The following is a 23,298-nucleotide window of genomic DNA, read 5'->3' on the forward strand; positions in this document are numbered from 1 at the left end:
ATGCTGATGTGCAGAAGGAACCCTTTTCCCCTGGAGAATCCAAACTCCCATGGTGACATCCTATCAGCACTGACAGTTGCTGTGGGCACAGGGCTCAGGGATGATAAAGAGTATCTGCTGTACTGTGAGGACGCCCACCCTGAACCCTGCACAGACTCCACAGGTGAGTGTCCTTCATGTCACTGTGGACTGAAGCTGTCTTTCACTTTGACAGAGATGCTATGAGGTTGGGATGTTAGGAGAGGTGATTGAAGAGAAGGATATGGAGTCCTCTGCTACTATGAAAGAGGAAGGTGACAAGATGCAGACATAAAGCAGTCTCTCATTTCCCAGCTCTCATCCAGAATTGTTTCCATGTCCCAGAAGGAGCCGAGTGCTGCTGTGTGTGGTGCACTGGGCCAGAGATGCTCTGTAATGAGCAAACAAGTACAGGAGACGAGGACTGAAATTTCAGCTTTAGTGTGGGGAAGCTTTTCTTGCAGTTTCCCGTTTGTGTTTTGTCCTTACAGGAGTAAAAGGATCTGCCTAACAGTAAGTTATGTCCGGTGTCCTTTAAACTTCTCAGAATGGGGGACTTTGCTCTTCTTTGTTATGGTTTTACAGTTTCTGTCATTTTCTCATCAAGAGTCCAAGAGTCCAAACACCATGCAATTACAGAGACTTGTGGGAGAAGCTGACATGACACAAACTCATAGAACAATTGCTCTCAGAGCATTTTGGCACTTAACGCTGTTCTAAGCTCTATGTGCCTTTACTACACTGAATCCTCACAGCACACTTGAATGTTACAAAACCCCATCCCTCTATTAGTGAGTGATTTTTTTATTAATTTATTACAATTTATTCACTTTGTATCCTGGCTGTGGCCTCCTCCCTCATTTCCTCCCAGTCCTACCCATCCTCCCTCTTCTCCCCCTATGCCCTTCCATAGTCCACTGATAGAGGAGGTCAACCTCCCATTCCCTCTAACCCTAGCCCATCAGGGCTCATCAGCACTGGTTGCATTGTCTTCCCTTGTGGCCTGGTAAAGCTGCTTACCTCTCAAGGGGAGGTGATCAAAGAGCTCACCTCTGAGTACTTGCCAGAGACAGCCCCTGCTCCTCTTACTAGAGAAACCACTTGGAGACTAACTCCCTATGGGCTACTTAGGAGCATTGGTTCTAAGTCCCCACCATGCATGGTCCACTTGTCCAAACAAAACTTTCTGAGGAGCTGCAAGCTTTTTATTAGTTCAACAACCATTTGAGTGATGGGGCAGAGAAGAAGATCAGATGAAGCAACTTAGCCTGTAGCCTGAGGTCATACTGGGTGAGATGAGGGAAAAGGAAGGAGCCTGTTATGATAACACTGTCTTGACCTGAAAATGCCAAAGTGACACCTTGCTTTGTCTGGAAAAGTCATGCTCATGTGAACTTGACACACAAAGGGTAGAAAGAAAAAAAGAAAGAAAGAAAGAAAGAAAGAAAGAAAGAAAGAAAGAAAGAAAGAAAGAAAAAAGATCTTTGTAAAAGGCAGAAAAACTGAAGTTTATGCCCTGAATATAGCTATCATCACTTCAAAAGGGACAAAAAACAGACAAACCAGAAAAATAAATAACATCAGCAGGCAATATCAAAGAAAGCAACACGTGTTTATATAACTGACACCTATCTTTTTATCAAAAGAAACAGAAAATCTTACATGTGTTCCTCAAATCATTTTTTCTAGTGTTGTGCATAAAGTCAGTAGATACATTGGAAAACATTATCCAGACAATGTTTCTCTTAATGGACCCAAAATTGAGGGGAATATCCTAATGTTTGTGAGAAGCATGTATACTTCTTCCTTGGACTGAGAAAAAGGCTTTATTTTCATCCAGTTGGCATTTTCTAATCTTGTTTGTAGCACTAATCAGAGCTGTAACCACAGTGTTTTATATCAGAAATTTACTAAGAGATGTTGGCTGTAAAGTTCGGGTTTATCTGGCAAGAAAGTCATGGGACCTTTTTTATCTGTACCACCTGATTCTTCAGCATGATCTAGGCTGCCACCATTAGTTTCAGGACTAACATTTAGACAAAGTTCAAACGACAGAAGGCATGGCAAGTTCTTCCTTTTCTCCTTTCCTTTTGGACTGTTAATGTTCAACTGGCTCTGCTAGACCAATCAGGCAATGGATTGAACAAGTCTGTAGCTAGAACATTCAGTGACCATTGCTATATGCTGCCAACCAGACATATTACCAAGTGGATTTTCTCTCTTTCATGACTCTTAGTGATATCATCTTTCAGAGTCTGATGAGCTGAAGCAGTATGTCTGTGGTGATTTGAATAGGTATGGCCCCAATAGAATCGTGTGTTTAGATGTGTGGCCAATAGGGAGAGACACTATTAGAATGTGTGGCCTTGTTTGAGGAAATGTGTCTCTGTGGGTGTGGGCTTCCTACACTCAAGCTAGGCCAAGTGTGGCACACAGTCTCCTTTTGCTGCCTGTGGATCAAGATGTCGAACTCTCAGCTCCTGCTCCAGCACCATGTCTGTCTGCATTCCTCCATGTCTCTCACTGTGACTATAAATGAACTAAGCCTCTGAATCTGTAAGCCAGCCCCAATCAAATGCTGTCCTTTATAATAGGTGCTATGGTCAGGGTATCTCTTCACAGCAGGAAAACACAAAACAAGACAAGTCCATGGCTCTCCACCTGTATAATCATCCCAAGCATGTCCTCTCCATTACAACTCCAGATTTGTAAACAGTTCCTCTACAGAAATCAGAGCTATATGGACTGTTCTCATTCTAAAGCCTGCTTCCTCTTCTTCTAGTGGGTAGATTTTATTCTCTACTCCTACACAGGTTTTACAGTGACATATTATTCTATTTAACTAAATATTAAAACATTTTTAGAACTTGGCTATGTTTAGAACACCCGCTCTGTTTTGATTTCAAAGATGTACCTGTTCCTAATGTCTTACATGCTCACAGAGAAGAGTAAAAATTACATTGCACATCTATTCTCTATGAGCTAAAGAGATGTACTTTGTAAACTGGTTTGCCATGATAAATATTAGAGATGGGAACATAATATTTGCTATGTAGCATAGGCTGACTTAGCAGTCAGTATGCTGCAAAGGCTAATCTTGAACTGCTTCTGCATCCCAAATTCTGTGATGACAGGCATTCCCCAACAAGCTACCATTTGCCTAAATGTTGTAATATACACATATTAAAGTAAATATTATGATAATAGAGTTCCTTTTCTTAATAAGTCTGGCACCAGTCAATCTTCTTACAGGATTTTGAGGAGGTGGAAAGTAGATTCATAGCATCTTCCCATGCTAGTATCTCTATCATGTGACTGTAAGCGTCTCATTATCACTGACAAAAATACTGGAATTAAGCTTCTGGCAAAAGTCAGTATTTCAATTTCCCCAAAAAAACAGAATAGGAAAACAAGATAGGGTAGGTAGAATCGAGGAGATGACTTTTATCTTAGTTGAGCTTGAAGAGCAAAGATGACAGTAAGATAAATGAAATCACCACAGCAAGGCACATTGGGTCAATAATTGTTTGATATTGGTAGGTTCCAAAACTGCTAAGAAAACTAGTGTTGATTCAATGGGACAATTATAATGAAGTTAGACCTTAAAGTAACACGATAAGACACTGGGAAACAGGCCCTCTCAAAGGTGCCATCACAAATCAGGAGACTATGCTTCTGACTAGGACCTCATGGGCACACTTAGGTCTTACAGGCTTGATGACAGATTGTTAACACTGGAGATTCTTCTGCTTGGTCTAAGCCACTCACTATGGCCTACAGTGAATATCGTGGTGTTTGCTAGAATTCCTTGCTCCCTGACTCCACCTTCCTTGATGCTGTGCAGGTGTATCCTGTCCAGCTGAGGACAAGGAAACCAAAGTTCTAGGGTGTAGAACGATCTACTTGTTGGAACCAGGATCACATGGCCATGTCAAGTGGCAAGACATTGGGAGCCTTTTGATCACCATAGCCTCTGGCCAAGGAGTTCCAAAAGAGTCCAGATATCCCAAGGATATCCTTAATACACTATGCACTGAAATTGTCTCAGGGAGGTTCCTGTTTGCTCTGAGCTGTGTGAGTGCCACTCCTGAGGGGACACAGGACCACCAAAGCTGCCCATCAGCTCCCTACAGTCCTCCCCAGGATAACCAAAAAAACCCCAGAAGTTTTTGCAGAGAGTGGGTTGAACTGCTCTGTCTGCAGCTGAGTACTGTGCCTGGAGGGGAGCCAAGGCTGCCTGAGCTCCTTCCCTGGGCCAAGAACTGAAACTCTCCAGAGCAAAGCGAGAGATAGGCCAGGCTGTGAATCTCTGTAATACTGCTCTTCAATGACATAAACTAGGTTCTTAATGTTTTGATAAAATAGATTAAAGGATAATATTGTGCTGAGTTTCTTTGTCAACCTGTCACTAATTAGAATTGCTTCAGAAGGGAAGCTCACCCTGAAGAGTTCTTGTAAATATTGTTTTTATTTCTTCAGATGAAGTGATGAGATAAAAGCTGTCTTCAAGCTTTCCAAAAGCATGGCTTGGACTGAGCCCAGAGCATTTCTATCCCAGTTCTGACTGTCCACGGACCTAGACCTAGTCCTAGACGTTCCAGCCTCCTTACAATCTAGTCCTCTGCAAGCTCAGACCTGGAATGTTTCTGTTTTTAGCCTCCCTCTTCCTAACCTTGGCCTAGAATATTTCAACTTCTGAGACTTACTGCTGAATAAATTCTCCCTTTCTAGCTCTTTCTGAACTATGGTTATTTCAAAACAGCTGTTCTGGCTCAAAATCCTTTCCAAACTGGCTAATTCAAACTGGCTCCACTCGGCTTCTGACACAGTTGCTCTGCTCGGGAAGAACTGCCTCTGAACTCCACAAACAGAAGTGTGCTGACTGCATGAACTGAAGGAACGGCGTGTAGTGCCAACGAACTGAGCTGAGCCCCACTGCACTCTCTCCATGACACTGTCAAGTAGCTTCTCTTTCCTGCCTGTTCTCATGAGGACTTGCGCATGTCTTATCTCTGACTCACTCTGTCAAATCTTTCTCTGATTCATCATAACAGAGGTCACTTTCATACATGCTGCTTCCTTCACAAACTAACCTTATTCCAGCCAGAGGGATTAAAGCTGTGTACCAAAGGCAGACATGATGCAGGATTAAAAGTCCTCTACAAGTCGTTCTAGCTTGACTGATGTGGGAAGATCCATCCCAACTGAGCAAGGCCCCTAACGGGAAGAGCCCAGTTAAAAGGGTATGTCAGAGAAAAGATCAAAGATCGTCCTGCCCTGTGCTTGCTTTGCCTTCCCTCTTGTCTCTGAGTAGATTTGCTCTGTTGTGGCTGCTGGGGCTGGGTCCTTTGCTGAGAGCAGAACTAGCAGCTCCTTAGGATACTTCCAGGCCTCTGGAGCTTACTGGGATTACTGAAGTGCCTGCCACTACCAGATATGGCCCCCAGTGAGAGACAGCTATGGTGAAACTACTCCAACGGGTGAAGCTCAAAGAGTCAAGGACAGAGTAACATGCTGGCTGCTCAGATGCCCCCTGTGATTCACTTCTTGTTACTATTTTAAATCTGACCGAGTAAATTCTGGCATCTTATATACATATCTTATATTTTTTATTCCATATTATATATAATTTTTCATCCCCTTGGTTCCACTTGCTCTGCCTGTCATTATACTGTGGTCCAGGCTGTCACCATCAGTCCCAGGACCACCCCTTGGAGAAAGCTTCAACCACAGACTACATATCAAGTTCTTGCCTAGTTATTTCTTTTTTGGATCTTTTAACTTTCTGATGAGTTCCAAATCTATCTACTAAATCACAGAAATCAGTAGCATAGTCAGATCTGGAACTGCCTGTATTATGGGCATTGATTACATTATGCTGCTGTTACAGTTATATACAGTTTGTGAAAAGGCCACAGATCCATATGGACTAAAATTTATTGAAGCTGCTACCAGGACGAAAATCACTGAGCCAGACTTAAAATTGCCGTGCATAGGTGAGAGAGGGAAGGATATTTAAAGGTAAAAACACAAGAAGACCTTGAGCACCTGCACAAGCCAAGAGCTGTTCTGCTCTGGCAGGATTACACAGTCAAAGCAAATTCAAAACAGTCCTTGAATGTCTATATCATAAGCAGGTTACAGAAGACAAAAGGCAGTTACTCATTTCATCACAAGTATATGGTCACAGCTGAGCATTTATGGGTGGGGAGAATCCCTAGGTTAGGATTATTGGGAGAGTATCTTCAGGGACTGAAGTCAGAAAACAAAATAAACAAACAAAAATAGCTAGTGTTTAGCATGATGGATGCCCAGCACAAAATGGAGTTTCTTTAGTCATCACATTACTGTCTACGGTCTTGATTGAGTTAATTTCTCTGTCAGTTAAAAAAAATGTAGAGGCCGGGAAAAGAATGTCAGACATAGCAGCCAGAATCGGAAGGCATGATGAAGGTTTTGTTAGGGGTGAGGACATACGCAGTAGAAGAGACTCTCTGAAAGGAAACTGAGGACTTGGGAAGCCAGAGCCCAGTTTCTACCTGACGCTGGAAGTGCACTAAGGGTTTTTAAGGGGTCTTCCTGCCCTAATTTCAGCCTGTTTTGTTTGAACAACGAAAGGGAGGCTATAAATATGATAACATTAATGCTGTCACCCACCAGCAAACACAGAAATGTGGAGAGACTTGAACACCAAACTCAAGATACAAATACATCAGTTTGGACAATTCTATGAAAGTTTGCCCTAACTCAATTTTAGCAATTTAAAACTATTTCCAGATAAATGTAGTTAAACATTGGAAACTCTAGAAAAATCATACTGTAGAAAGGAAAGTAAGTTGCCTGAGATCCTCATCCTCTATTGGCGGGAGTCAAAATGGTCTAAAGTTGGAAGGCTCTTCCCAGTTTCAGTGCTAGCGACATATGCATGTACTTATGAACCAGTCTCTATCTAGGAATATCTCCCCCTGCCATCCTCAGAGAGTCTGCAAATAATTATATGACATGTGTGTTTACTTCATAACAGCATTGTTTGTGAACTTGCAGGGGGACACGCTCCACCCCTAACCCCTGAGAAAGTTTATAATTTAATTACATAATTTGTGGTTTCAGGGTATCCATATGGAAGAGTTAGATCTGAAGCCTGTCACCAGCAGAAAATAGAGAAGCCATTCTTTTTTTAATTTTACTTATTTATTTACTTTGTATGAGCATTGGACACTCAAGTACAGTGCCAGGAATGTGGAAGTGAGAGGACAATCAGAAGTTGGTTCCAGTCTCTTCTTTCAGCATGTAGGTCCCAGGAGTCCAAGTCAGGTCGAGAAGTCATTCCTAAAATATCTGTTAATATACAGTATTCTCACAAATCATAAAAATAAACATCTTGTCATTCATAACTTACAGGAAAGATGCTAATGTGAGATTGTACAAACGAATAATGAGCCTCGGGGTTAGTTGTGCTGTTCTGTTTCTGTATTGTGTATGTCTGTATTCTGATACAGTAGTAATCTGTTACTTTATTTCAAATTCATTGACCTTTATCTTTCATAATTGTGAATTTCTATTATTGTGTACTTAAAAAGATATTTTTAAAAAGAACAACAGCTGAGATTGTAGCTCAAGTATTTCATATCTTGTGGTAATGCTGGGTTTCTTTCCTACAGTCACACACAGACCACATCAAAATGGTTAATCTCACTCCTCAACTTCCTCTAGGGTAGAGATACAAGCTTAATTCCACCAGGCACTGAAGTGAGGTGACACTCACACTTGGAAGAAGAGCACTTTAAACACTGAGCCATCTCCCCAGCCAGGGTCTGTTCATCTAAGTGCCACTCTGTAACAAGGGAACATCCTTTATATGAGCTCAGCCTGAGGGACATAATGGAGGTCACCAGTGACCCCCAGCGTGTCGTCTATCTGTGGTGACCAACTTTCTCTACAGAACTCCTGAGTGGAAGCTGCATGAAGAGTTCTGTCCTTCTGATATTTCCTGTTTTTATTGAATAAGCTAGTCAGAGCATCAGAAGCTTTAAATTGCTCTAGCTGTCTTCATATTCCAAAGAAAGAAGATGTGTAGACGTTCTCTAACCAAAGTAACAGACAAAAGAAGAAAGTGCTCCTTGTTGGATGAGAGATGATTATTTGATCTTTAAATTTCTTTCAATTATTACTACATTTTAATTATTTGGAATAATTTTAAATTTAAACATATTTTGATCCAATTCTTTCCATCCCTTAAGATCTTCTTTATCCTCTACCCTCCCTATCCTCTTAACTTTAAGTTCTTTCTCAGAAAATAAAAAAAAGCAATATAATAACAAAATCCACCGAAACAAAGAAAACAAAATGAGACCACATCCAAAATGAAAAAGAACGAAAGAACCCCCCTCGGGAAACTGGAACAAAATAAAAGCAAACTGCACATGCACACACACACACACACACACACACACACACACACACACACACACACACACCAAGACAAAACAAAACTCTGGAGTCCACTGATAGGTTGGTCAACTTCTCCTAAATATGAGGCTTATCCTGGAGTGGTTGGTATACATGTTCTCACTCTATTGGACAAAACTGATTTTCTCTCTCTCATCAGGTATGATCTAACTGTTAACCTTTACCCGGTTGGCCAGGTTTTCATTCATTTTTCAAATATAACAAAATAAAATATAAGATAAAACTAAAAGTATCACATCAAAGTTGGACAAGGCAAGCCAAGAAGGAACGGAGCATAAAAGAAGGCACAAGAATCAGAGGCCCACTCAATTACACAGTCAGGAATCCAATCAAAACACTAAACTGAAAGCCATCCCATTTTGCAGAAGACTCAGTGCTTAACCGTGCAGTCCCCATGCATGTTGCTTAAGTCTCTGTGAATTCATAGGAGCTTTGGCGATTAATGTTGATTTAGATAATTAGGCTGCTTTAAAGCACTGGTTCTCAATCTTTCTAATGCTTCAACCCTTTAATACAGTTCCTCAAATGTGGTGAACCAGACTACTATACCCAGCAAAGTTTGTAATCAACATAGATGGAGAAAACAAACTATCCTGTGACTTATCTATATTTAAACAATATACACACAGAAATCCAGCCCTACAAAAGATCTTAGAAGGAAAACTCCAATCCAACGAGATCAACTACAATCAAGAAAACACAGGATAAAGATACCTTCACTATAAAAAAGCAAAAGAAAACAAGCACACAAACACACAGTCACCACCAACTCCACAATAAAAGAACTAAGAATCATTGGTCATTAATATCTATCAACATTATGATCTCAACTTTCCAATAAAAAGACACAGACTAACAGATTGGTTGTGGAAACAGGATCCAACATTGTGCTGCATTTAAGAAACACATTTCTGCAACAAAGATAGGCACTACTTCAGAGTAAAGGGCTGAAAAAAAAAAGGTTTTCCAAGCAAACGTACACAAGAAGCAAGCTGGACATTAGTAAGCAAGCATTTTATTAGATATTAGGAGTAGCCATCCTAATATCTAATAAAACAGACTTTTAACCAAAGTTAATCAAAAGAGATGGAGACGGACACTTCATACTCATCAAAGTGAAAATCCACCAGAAAGACATTACAATGCTGAATATCTATGCACCAAGCACAAGGGCTCATGAATTTGTCAAAGAAACATTACTAAAGCTTAAATCACACATTGCCCCCAACACCTTAATAGTGGGATACTTCAATATCCCACTCTCACCAAGGGACAGACATTGAGACAGAAGCTAAACAGAGAAATACTGACACGTACAGAGGTCTTAAATTAAATGGACATAATAGATGTCTACAGAACCTTTCACCCCAATAAAATGAGTACACCTTATTCTCATCACCTCATGGATCCCTCACCAAAATTGACCATATAATCAGGCACAATGTAAGCCTTCACAGATACAAGAAGATTGACATAATCCCTTTTATCACATCAGACCACCATGGTATAAAACTAGACTTCAACAATATAACATAAATGACAAGAAGCCTGCACACACATGGAAAGTGAACAATTCTCTACTCAATAACAGCTGGATTAGGGAGGAAATAAATAAAGAAGTTAAAGACTTTCTAGAAGTTTATGAAAATGAAGGTACAACTTGCCCTAACTTATGGGACACAATGAAAGCAGTGCTAAGAGGAAAGTTCATAGCACTAAGTGCCTTCAGAAAGAAATTTGAGGGATCTCCTACAAGCAACTTAATGGCACACTTGAAAGCAGGAAAAAAAAGAGAAAAGAAAGAAAAAAAAGAAGCAAATGACCCAAGAGGAGTAGACAGCTGGAAATATTCCAACTCGGGGCTGAAATCGATACATTAGAAACAAAGAGAACAATTGAAAGAATCAATGAAACCAAGAGCTGGTTATTTGAGAAAATCAATAAGATAGAAAAACCCTTAGCCAAACTAACTGGTTTTACTCTAGATCCCTGAGCTATCTAGTTCCAAGTTCTTGGTCATCCAAGCAATGTTGAATATGAGTTCAATCTCCTGGAGTGGGTCTTAAGTCAAATCAGCTATCGGTTGATTATTCCCACCATATTTGTGCCACCATTGCCCTAGCATATTTTGTAAGCAGGACACCATTTTAGTAAAGGGTTTGATTCTGGCTTGATGGTTATGTTTCTCTTTTGATAGCATGCAGAGTAAATTCCTCTACCGAGGATACTGGAACCTAGAGGTGAATGCTTTATTTAGCCACAACACAAATTCTCCATCTTTAATCAGTTGTGTAGATGTTATCTTCAGCAATGGAGACTTGCTGCCCATTTGTGGGGAGCAAAGGCTTGTGATATCCTGGGTTGTTTGGGAATTCCTACAGGCTTCTTTGGCCAACAATTCTTAATTTTTAATTTCTATCCACCCTGACATGTGTACTGTATGGCTTAGTTTCTCTGCACTGGGATTTCCCCATTTGGTAGAAAGTTATGGAAATTATAGTTTCCTCAAAAAGCTGTCCTTTCATACACAGAAGAAGCATTAAATTCTTATGTGTCAACTGCACCTAAATGTATGGAGACACAATTACACAGGGTGCACAAAAAGACAAGTGACCTCGAACTCATCTCCTATGACAACCCAATAGTGCTTGTACATACAAAAAATGATGATATTATCACTTCTAATATCAGCCTTACACACTCACTTGTTTATATCAAGCTGTATCCAGGTAGGAAGGGCCTCCTAGGAACTATATAAAAAGTATGTGGAAAGACCACTCCTGGGCACAATAAGATTGAGAAGTGTTTTTGAAGTTTTACAGCATGTAAGGATTGCTTTCAGAATAAGGCCAATAAGGCATTTATAGTCAATTCCCATATGATAATTCATGTGCAGGAATGAAACAATTCCAAATAATGGCAAAGGCTTCACTATTGCTGGGACTTGCTCAGAAATCAGAATCGTCTATGCTGAGTATCTTTTATTCTACTATTGTCTAAAAGGAGATTTAAGAAAGAGAAGGAAGAGCCTTGGCTCCCATCAGTCACACAGGCTGGCACTTTGGGAAAGTCAAAGAAGTCAGGAAATGGGGAAGCTCAATATTCAGAAACTTTGTTAGTGTTCATTTTCTCACCGCACGTCTGTCCTCTCAAATAACTAGATCCTAATTAAGCTTGAAATAACTTCTGAGCAAAACATATGTAGTAACTGTGGGGAGAGAGGGAAGCTGTACTTCAGGGACTGAGGCCCTGCAGAGGCCTTCCTTCCCCTGACACTGTGACAACATGAAACTTGAAGTCCACAGTACCTGATGGCAGCCAAGGGACCCACAAGTCCAGACAATACAAATATGACCCAGCAAGTGTCACCTTCCCAGAGCTGCTCCAGAGCCTGTCTGCACCACAGAGGTCCAGGGGAGTCCATGGAGGTAAGATATCCTCAGCTGTGCCATGGAGAGTTTCATTAAAGCTGAAGTCTCTCTCTGACTGAGCCCAGGAGTGGTTGAGAGGCTCTGTGAGCTTTGAGTCCTCCACTTGGTTCCTCCTTCTGACACTGACAAGGCTTGTACCTGGCTCCAGAGAGATCAGAAACTAGTTCCTGGAGATATGGAAATGGAGTAGAAATGCTGAGGCATTAATATCCATCCTCCCGGCTCAAGTACCATGACAGAGCTCCAGGTGGGTCTTTGCGTGTGGTTGACTTTTTACCTTTTTCAAAGAATTTTTTGAAATATAGAACATTTAGTCTCAACAATTTTTCTCAAATATTGAGACAAGCATAATGATACACTCTTGTAACATTAGCAGTAGAGAGACTGAGACAATAAAATTGTTCAAGACCAGCCTCATGGACGTTAGAGACTGTCTCAAAAAGAACAAGGCAAAAGAGAAACAAACAAAAATTAACCTGATGGTTATGTGAAAATTTCAGCATATCTTTTGGTGATTAATATTTAACTGTCTAGAAATTTTTATCCAGTTTGACTTGACGTTGAGGGCTACCTTAAAAAATATCTAGTGAATATTTATATGGAGTAAAATCACAGAACAATAAATACAAAAACTTTAAATATGAAGATGTAGAAATTGAAGATACAAAACATTGAAGTCAAATCCAGGTAAATAAATTGTTATGCTAATAAAGATGCAATTAAGAGCACAACATCAAACAAAGATGGACTAATATGGAAGATAAAGTTACTAGACCTCAGAGATATCACAGGTGTTAACTAGGAGGGTTTCCCAGTACCTGTGTGATGTGAGGAAGTCAGACAGATTCATCAAGAACCTCAGGCTTTGGGAATTGGGTGAGGAAATACGATAAAATAGAATAAGAAACAGAGGGAGAAATTTTGGTTAAGGAACTTGGAGTTCAATTTAGTATGCTGAGAGGTAACAAGAATAAATGCATCAATGCAGCCTGAGAGACAGGCTGACAAACACACATCCACAAAGCTGAACGAGTCAGTTTTTCTAGTGTGGAGCTAAAAAAAAAAAATCTTCTTTAAATCTTTAGATTTGAATAGCAGTTATCAAACACCTGTCAGATCAGACATTATAACCCAGTGCCCATAGGAAAAAAAGGGGCGAGGGAATTTCAGGAACCTAATCTGCAACAGTACGTGTGTCCACCACTGTTTCTTGAACACCAGAAAATGCTATTATGAAAAATGTGCTGTTCAGATTCATGTCTAGCATTATTGATGCTTTCTTTAAAATGTATTTGCATCTCATCTTATATACCAGGAAGGAAGAAATGGGTTTGAAGTTTATTAAGAAAATAGTTTTCCTCTCCATGACTGTGTTTGGCATTCTGGGGAACATGTCTGTTTCTGTGAATTACATGTTCAGTTTATGGGGAGCCCCTGAGAAGATAACCATACACCTTATTCTCATCCACTTAGCTTTTACAAACATCATAATCCTTCTTGCAAAAGGATTGCCAAGGACAATTGCAGCTTTTGGATTGATAAACTTCCTGGATGACATAGGCTGTAAGATCATTGTTTACCTGGAGAGAATGGCCCGTGGTCTCTCCATCTGCACCAGCAGTCTCCTCACTGTGGTCCAGGCCATCATCATCAGTCCCAAAGCATCTGGGTGGAGGAGGCTCAGGCCAAAGTCTGCATGGCACGTCCTTCCATTCTTCTCAGTCTTTTGGATACTCAATTGTTTAATAAGTGTAAACCTAATCCATTCTACCACAAATATAAGAATGAATACATCACAGGTTCTGAGTGATGACAACTATTGTTATTTTATGCTACCAAGTCAGAAAAGGAAATGGATTTTTCTCCCTCTCATGGTCCTGAGAGATGCAGTGTTTCAGGCTGCTATGGGAGGGGCCAGTGGCTCCATCATATTTCTTCTCCACAAGCACCATCAGAATGTCCTCTACCTTCAGAACTCCAAGGAGCTCTGCAGAACTCCCCCTGAGCTGAGAGCTGCTCAAAGTGTCCTCCTTCTCATGCTCTGTTTTGTTTTCTTCTACTGGACAGATTGTGCTCTCTCTCTATTTTTAAGTCTCTCTTCAGGGAACAATACTTTGATGGCAAATACTCTCCGAGAAATTCTGACCCTTGGTTATTCCACTGTTAGCCCCCTTGTTTTGATTCACAGGAATAGGCTTCTGGTTGAGTGTTGGCATGGGAGAAATTGAGAAAATGTCTCTCTCATTTATATGTTCAACAAATGGGAAGACACTTTCAATTCTGCAATATTGTCGGTAAGACAAAATTCCACACAGCAATTAAAGCATGTGTTTATTCTCAAACAATAATCTTGATGATTCAAGCCTTGCATTGAGAATGGTCTTTGCAAATTTCAGTGATATAGAAACTTCATTCTCCACTGTCTATTCTTTTTACAAAACTTTATTTGTGTACACTTTTACTTTTATATTAATTTACTGTGTGTGAATAGTTTGCCTGCATTTATGTCTGTGTAGCACATGCACACATGAGGCCTATAGAGGCTGGAAGAGATCATCAAATGCCTTGTAGCTAACTTGATTTGACAGATGGTTCTGAAACAACATGTAGTTGCTAGGAATTGAGCCTGGGTCCTCTGGAAGTACAGCCAGTGCTCTTAATATCTGAGCCACCCCTCCATCACTGAGAAAATTTTGTTAACCAGGGTTTGTAAAACTGATTTGGCTACCACCATCATTGGAGGCACACAGATAAATTTCATAAATTTTATCAAAATTCATATTGATGTTATCATATTACTCCAAAAATTTTCCATATCTTTTACCTGACACTGTACTTGCTAGATGTTCATACCACAGAACTATTTTAGGCTACTTCAAAGTATCTGTATGTATCCACCCAAGGCAAGGATTTTAGAGAATTATGAAATGTACTGTGCATTCAGTCCATAGGAGCCAAATACACCAGCCACAGAATTTAATGCACTGAAACATTTCATTGCTGTTATAACCTTGACAATTCTCTGCATGAATAAAGACTGTACATATGGAATAAACTAAACAACTAATATTCAGTAAAGTTTCTTTTTATGTCTGTCTATAGTGCTATGTTGATGGGCAAATGTGGATTTGCCTTTTTCCAAGATGAATCACTGAGTGTGACTGAAGCAGACTGGAGGCTTGTGTGCAGCTGCGCCTTGTTAAACCCCGGAAGTGCTACTCAGCACCATCCAACTCTCTGTCACCAAAGAGCTGCAGAAGTATCTGATTCTACATTCATCTAAATGCAGGATTCACTGCTTAATTTCTTAAATAGGATCCATACAATAAGGTATTGACATGGTTCTAAGAACCTAATAGACACATTCTGAAAAAATGTGTCTTATTGTTAGAATCATTGAACATTAAGTTGTAGTATGGTTCGAGGTAAACATATAAACCGTTTTTTAAAATTACCTGGCATATCTAACTGGAATCCTCGTAAACACTTTGAGTGCATCCATGGATCTAGTGTACAACATGAATATGTATTTATTTCTGGCATGTTTGCACAGTATATACAAAACTTTTAAGTAAGTGTTGTGTATTGTATTTTGGTATAGCTTATTATCTAGCCTGTGTTTATAATACAAATAGTTATTTTATTTCTGTGTATATGTCTGTGTGAGTGTATGCCACATTTGTGCAGGTGCCCACACAGGCCAGAAGAATGCATTGGGTCCCAGGACACTAGAGCTACAGGCTGCCATGAGCTATATGATGTGGGTAGAACAAGGTCCTTTGCAAGAGGAGCAGGTCTCTTCAACATTCCTCCAGCTCCTTATCTTTCTCATGTAAATGTGATTTGTAATGTTTCGCGTGAATGTGACATCATTGCTCATGTTATTCTTACAGCTCAATTGTTAAAGCCTTTTTCTAGTGTCTGACATGAAGAACCAGACAATCAAGCACCTTCTAAATCAGTCTGTGTATTGGACTCAAACAGAAGTGATGTAAGAACTTGGAGAAGGATTGTGGAAAGATGTGTTTAATCTGCATGATGATGAGGTTGCTCCACATTAAGAATAGACAGGGGCTGGAGAGATGACTCAGTGAGTAAAAGCACCTGACATGCAGACAACCTGATCGGGCTCTGTAAAAAGCTGAGACTATCATGCTGTCCTCTGACCTCACATGCATGCTGAGATGCTCATATGAACACACACCGGGAAATACAAAGTAAACTTTAAAATGTAATTTTAAAATTAAAAAAGAATTGATAGGAGATGCATAATTTTTGACAAGTGTGACCAAGGATGGCCTGGGCTCTGAGTGGCATATAGAGTTGTTATTTTTAATTTATCTCTAAAAGTCAGAGTAGATTGGGGGAAAAAATAAAATAAAATCTTCATCAGAACATAAATTAAAATTTTAATACATGATAAAAAGTAGTTACAAATCTAAATACATAGAGGATAGTGAAAGCAACCTGGAGATTGAATTAAACTATGCTCTTCGGATACCTCACCAGAGATTTGGCAGTTAGATCAATATGAACATCACCTTAAATATTATCATTTCTTTATGCTGGACACATTGTTACTAGAATGGACTAGTGGAATATTATACTAAGTGGAATAAGACAGCTACATGAAGACAAATATTCAGGAAATCACAGGATTCTCCTAGTAACTAGAATCTAAATAAAGAAGAGAAAAGAGCCTTCACTGTGTGGTGCACAGCCTATAAGTACAAACTGAGAAGCTTGACCTTGGCAGGCCTAACCCAGCACTCAGCTTCAGCACAGGCTCCAGGGTGAGGAGAACTCACACTCCGTTGGTTCACTTGCAGGTACAACAAGGTTTCTTTACAAGGGTACATTTAGTTTGCTTTCACTAAGCAATGGAGGTTTGGAGGGGCTTTGAGTCTTAGAATCTCAACTCTAATACCAGAAAAATTGGAGACCAGTCTGCCGGCTCTCATGTCACAAATACTGAAGCACCTCTGTCTCTATGTTCAGCAACAGACATCTCTGGATTGGGTTTCCACTGAGGTTTACATTTTACATTTTGAAAAAGCTTAGAAGATGAAGTTCCTTTCAGTGTATTAAGAAAACTTCCGCACATCCATGCCAGCATGTGCTGTCACTAGAGCTTTTGATCTTAGCCATTCTGATGGGAATAAGATGGAATCTCTGAGTATTTTTATTTTCATTGCCCTCATGGCTAAGGATGTTGAGCATTTCTTCTCGGCCACTAGAGATTCTTCTGTTGAAAATTCTTTTGGCTCTGTACCCAGTTTTTAATTGGATTATTTGGTTTGATGGTGTTTAATTTCTTGAGTTCTTTGTATATTTTAGGTATTAGCCCTTTGTTGGATGTAGAGTTGGTGAAGAACTTTTCCCAGTCTGTAGGCCGCCATTCTGTTCTACTAACAGTGTCCTTTGTCTTACAGAAGATTTTTAGTTTCATGAGGTCCCATTTATTATTTGGTGATCTTCAAGTCTGACTTCTTGATGTTCTGTTCAGGAAGTTCTCTCCTGTGCCAATGAGTTCATGGCTGATCTCCACTTTCTCTTCTAATAGATTTAGTTTTTCTCACTTTATGTTGAGGTCTTTGATCCACTCAGACTTGAGTTTTGTGCAGGGAAATAAATACAGATCTATTTGCATTTTTTTACGTGTAGGTATCCAGTTAGACTAGCATCATTTATTGAAGATGCTTTCTTTTTTCCATTGTATGGTTTGGAGCACACAGAGTTTTGTGGAAGAGTCGAGGAACGGTTAGAAGGACTTGGAGGAGACAAGAGCTCCACAAGAAGACCAACAGAACTAACTAACAAGGGCCCATGGAGGGCTTGCAGAGACTAAAGCACCAACCATACATGGACTAGACCTAGGCCCCCTACACAGATGTAGCCACTGGGCAGCTAGGTCTTTGTGTGGATACCCTAGTAAGGGGAACAGGAGCTGTCTCTGATCTGGACTCTGTTGTCTGCTTTTTGGTCATTTCTCCTTGGCAGGGCTGCTTTGTCAGGCCACAGGTAAAGAAGATACACTCAGTTCTGATATGACTTGAGTTGCTGGAGGGGCACACATTCCCCTTTTCTGGGGAGTAGAGGAGGGGGATAGGGAGAAGAGGGAGGGAGGATCAGACCTGGAGGAGGTGACGGAAGGGGCTACAGTCAGGATGTAAAGTGAATAACGAGAGAAAAACAGACACAGAGAGAAAGAAATGAAGAAACAGAGAAGACTTCTGGAAGCCTGGCCTAGTCCCATGCTTTTAATCCCAGAACTTGTAAGGTTGACCCAGACAGATTCTGAGTTTGAGGTCACAGGCTTGCACTGCCATACAAAGCAAGGGAGTCATTTTTGGCAAGCTTTAAGTTTGTTTGGGGAGGGGTTGGTTGCTTTTTATTCTTACGTGGAGGGTTTGGTTGGTTGGTTAGTTTGGTTTGTTGCTTGTTCTTTGTTGTTGGTTTTTTTGAAAGGACGTTTATTTGTTTGTTTGTTTGTTTGTTTGTTTAGTCAGAGTCTACTATGTCACCACAGCTGGGATAGAACTGACTGTATGGACCAACCTGGACTTGAACTCACAGTGATCTGCCAGCCTCTTCCTCCAAAGTAGTATTATTGAATGTATTCACCACCAGGCCTGGCTTAAGGACAATCATTTTAAGAGCTTAGAGCTTCTGATCTCTGACACAATAATTAAGCACTCAGTAGTCTGCCTTTATTCATGAACCCTACTGTGTTTATGGTGGAAGCCTACAGCATAATTCATTAAACATTAGACAGAATTTAATACTGCTTCCTTTAGTGCATTGCTGGAATCTAGTCCCCCACATAAAATGAAAGGAAACAAGTTTAAAGGCCGTAATTAAAGTCAGGTGCTACCTGCTACCAACTCCAGGTGCAAACCAGTGTTCTCATAGTTTAGGCTTCCAGAAACCTGCAGGGAAGGAAACTCTAAAGCAATCATATATTAATAACTAGGAAGTAGAAGAGAAGGAGTAAAGTTCAGCTTTCTAACTATTTAGAATATATGCAAATCTCAGAAACCAGCAGGGAAGAATATTCTAAAGCAATCATGTAATAATAAATAACATGTAAAAGAAGAAGGGCTCAGTTGGCTTCCCAACTATTTAGAATATATGCAAGTCTTGGGAAACAAACATCACTTTTTTCTTTGTTGTGTTAGTGTTAGTATTCTTGTGCTATATATATACATATATATAATGTATATGTATATATATGTACTGTATGTATATACATATATATATGAAAATTAGCTACATTTTTCTGAATGGATTTGGTACATGTCTGTTCTCATAATATGTACATGTTTGGCAGGAGGTATTGAAAAGAAATCATTCTGTCTTATTCTTCGTCATTTGGCTTTTCACCAACATTATAATGCGTCTTTCAAAGCATTGTTTCAGCCAATCAGCCAATTAGTTTGAGAATCTTCTTAGATGGTTAGTCTGAAAGGGACTTATTGACATGAATAGGATCATAAGCTCCAGAGCCTCCAGGTAGGGGAGCCTAGGACTGAGGTCTGCACAGCATGTGTTCCATTGCTGTAGATTCCCAGTTCCTTGATCAGCATGAATCTCCTCCATTTCATCAGATAAAAATCAACATAAATACATCACAACTGAGGAATAGTGTCCTGTACCTCTCCTTTGTACAAGAAAGTCAGAAAGTGAAATGGGCTTTCATCACTCTCAAATACACTGTTTCAGGGAGATAAGGCTGGGGTCAATGGATACATGAAATTTCTTCTCTACAAACACCAACAGCATGTCCTCTACCTTCAGAACTCCAAGACTCCCAAGAAAACTCCCCTTGAGCTGAGAGATACTCAAAGTGTCCTCCTAATGTTTTGTTTTCTCTTCTTTTATTAAACAGAATGTGGGTTTTTCTTACCTTTTAAGTTTCTATTTAGAGAATAATTCCTTGATGATACATTCATGAGTTTGTGAGCCTTAATTATACTATGCTCCTCTGTCTTCTCCTGAAGTATATAAAAAGAAAGCTGACGGAGCCAAGGCAGGCTGGCCAGTCCTCTGAATTTCTGTGTAGGGATAGAGACCTACTCACGTCTTTCTCATAGGTCCTGATGAAAGGATTAAGGGAACTCTAGTTTTATATCCTTGTCCAGGAACATACCTGCAGGACCAATATGATGCTAGAGCCAGTTCTTCATGGGAGTCAGGGTTCAGGCTTCTAGGTACCTGACTTGGTCCCCTGGCCTGTGGTTATCAGTACTATGGCAGTTATGTCTGAGGTATCCTGTGCTCTTTTTGCCAGCATTGTCTGTGAAATAGAGAATATTAGATGTCAAATACAAGGTAGAGAATTGGGAGCATTAAGGCAACCAAATGTTAAATGAGAAAAATTAAAGAGCACTATTCTGGGACACTATAAAAAGACTAGCCTACAGTTCATAGTTACAGAGGAAGAAAAAGAGACCGAAGTCAAAAGGCATAGAAAACATTTCAACAACAACAAAGAAAAATTAAAATAAAAAGCAGACACCTTAACCTCGGAGGGGTCACTGAAGGAAGGTAGGGAAGGACCAGCTGCGGAATCCGTGTACAGGCTGAAGCCTGTCCATCAGGAATTGGCACACTTCAGAAAGTCAAGAAGAAGAATCACTTTATAAAAAATGATTTATAATGGACTTTCAAAACTTTCAAATTTGTAAAGCAAATTTCTGTGGTTTGAGGTTCTGACCCACAAAATTAAGAACAGAGAAAAAGAACTGTGAGTACAGATAGAGAATAAATATAGAGGGCACCACATACAAGACACACTCCAAACATATTTATAGGCTGAGGGAAAGGCCATCTCCTGTCACAGACCAGAAACAACGTGAAGATGGAAGAAGGCAGCAGACTGAGAGAAGGGGAGTCTGGTTCAGTCAGCTCTCTCTGGGCTTTGTTCTGATCAGCAGAGACAAGTAAAACCAAAGAAGACACTGATGGAGAGCACAATTTGTAAGAAACAAAACAGACTTATCTCACCAGAAATATGCTTAGAGGGGCAAAACTCAGTAATCTACCACACTTGGAAGACAATCCACAAGCAGCTGATGGAAACATAGGAATAATGACTTCAAAGATGCCACCAAGAGGGACAGACAGTACCTGAGGCCACTGAGTACAGTAAAGGAAGTTCCCTTGTTCCAGTTTGTTCTTGGTATTTCCCAGGCGACAATTGGAAAACCAAACAGTGACCCCACCTAGGTTAATGTGTCTGGTGACAGCACCTTGAGCTAAAGGATTCCTTGAGAAAAGATATTGTAATGAGTGTCTGCCTCATAATCTCAGATTCATAAATTTAGGTTTCCTTAAAGCAGAAAGAGGGATACATCCAGAATGTTCTAGTGTGGACACCGACTCAGCAATGGGGCAATTGTCCTTTATTGAGCTCAAGTGCAGTGGCTTGTGAGAAACCAGAGTCTGCGTCTTTGAGTAGTTACATTAGTCAAAAATGAGAGCCTGTGCTTTTAGGTTGAGAAGGCTGAATTACTTACATAAAACTATTTAAATAAATGTTAGGAATGCAGGGAGTTTACACTAGTAGTTGTGATTCTATTGGAAACTGTGGCTGCTGTCACCTGTGCCACCTTGGAGCATTTCCTGGTCATTATTCACTTAATTCTTAACACAGCTATCCATTTAATTCTTTTTTAACACTCACCTCCCAAAGCTTGAGTTCCTTATCATTCCTGTCCTGCTTGGCCTGCTGAGGGCCCTAATTACTCACTCCCTTAGATTTGAGAATACTGCAGCTCCTGTGTAAAATGTACAGTGTTTACAAAACCTTAAAAGGCTTAGGAAGCATATCCCACAGTCCTTAATACAATTATTTCAGGAGTTCAGTTTTGTTTGGGTATTTTGGGACAGGGTCTCTCTCTGTAGCCATGGCTGTCCTGGAGCTCACTCTGTAGACTAGACTGGCCTCACAGAGATCCACATACCTCGGCCTTCTAAGCACTGGTACTAAAGCTGTGCACTATCACACCCAGTTCAGGAGCTGTTTTATTTCATTCATTAAAACTTACTTGCTTTGTGTGAAGTGTTTTAACATAATGACATATGCAATGTGGTATGTTGGCCTAAAGAGTAAAGGCCTAGTCAATTTTTAGACTTGTGGATTTTAGTTGGGAAGTATTTTATATTTTACCATTAAAGCAAAAATAATGGAATGTTGCTGAGAACTTAGGGATTTTGTGAAATTTTGTGTAATAAATTTCGTGTAATTTATTATGGTAATTCAGATTTCAACATATGGGATGGTTTGCTTGTTTTGAGTCAAGTTTCTTAAATGCCTGTGCTATTAAATTGCTGAAGGAATTGATGTGTAATGGGACCTTTAGAAACTCCATTGATTGAACCTAAATGAAATCTGCCAAACATTAATTAAAGACTCCCTTAAACGTGAAAAAAAAAAAAGACATAGAAGAAAACTTCTATAGTTTAATAAAAGAGATGCTTACCAAGAGCAGTGGAAACTTCCTGGAATGAGTCTATGAAGGTGACCCTAATGAGGACTCCTAGTAATGGGGATTATGGAGTCTAAACTGGCCATCTCTTAGAGCCAGGTGAGGCTTCCAGTGGTTGGACTAAGCTGCATTCTGTTGAGTTCTTTGCCACGGGTGTTCCACAAAATTCCCCAAATAATTGAGGCTGTTGCTAAGACAAAGTGTTTTTCTCTGAAAACTGACTTCAGAGCCCCGTTGCTGAAGACAATATCCACACAACTAATTGAACATACAGAAGTTGAGCTCATGCCTACATGGAGCCTTCACCCTTACATTCTAAACTCTTTGGTATGAAAAGGTACTCTTGCAGGCTTCAGAAAGAGAAGCATGGTCACCAATCCAGCCATAAAACTTTTGGCCTACAATCTGTCATGCATTAAAAATATGCCAGGGCAATAGTGGCAGAAAACTTATAGAACTAGACAACCAATGTCTCATGTCTCATTATATTGAAGGCTACTCCATGAGAAGGAACTCATACCCAACACTGCTATGTGACCAAGAACCAGAGACTAGATAGTCCACAGACCTAGTGTAAAACCAAATACTATTGGTCTTAAAAAAGTTATGAGTAAAATGACCCCTAATGATATTCTTCTGTACTCATAGATCAGTGTGTTATCCAGTCATCTTCAGACAGGCTTCCTCCAGTACCACATAGGAACAGATGCAGAGACCCACGGCCAGATACTAGGCAGAAAGGGAGTCTATCTGGGAGGTCTCCATCAAATCCCTCCCTGCAGAGCAGAGGGGATCTATTGGAAGAGGAGGTAGAAAGACTGTAAGAGTCAGAGGAAATTAATGACCCCAGGGAAAAGGTCCTTCGGAATCAACTAAGCAAGGTGCATATG

At 40.1% G+C, this 23,298-nt stretch overlaps 2 pseudogenes; both read left to right on the forward strand.

Annotated features, from left to right (window-relative positions):
- LOC129676815 (olfactory receptor class A-like protein 1) lies at nt 1-2,970 on the forward strand (annotated as a pseudogene).
- Nucleotides 2,971-13,157: 10,187 nt separating this feature from the next.
- Nucleotides 13,158-14,085, forward strand: LOC129676816 (vomeronasal type-1 receptor 3-like; annotated as a pseudogene).
- The last annotated feature ends 9,213 nt before the right edge of the window (nt 14,086-23,298 follow it).

This window comes from Psammomys obesus, unplaced genomic scaffold (assembly GCF_907164565.1).
Source record: "Psammomys obesus unplaced genomic scaffold, mPsaObe1.curated_primary_1811, whole genome shotgun sequence".
In the NCBI taxonomy this organism is placed as follows: Eukaryota; Metazoa; Chordata; class Mammalia; order Rodentia; family Muridae; genus Psammomys; species Psammomys obesus.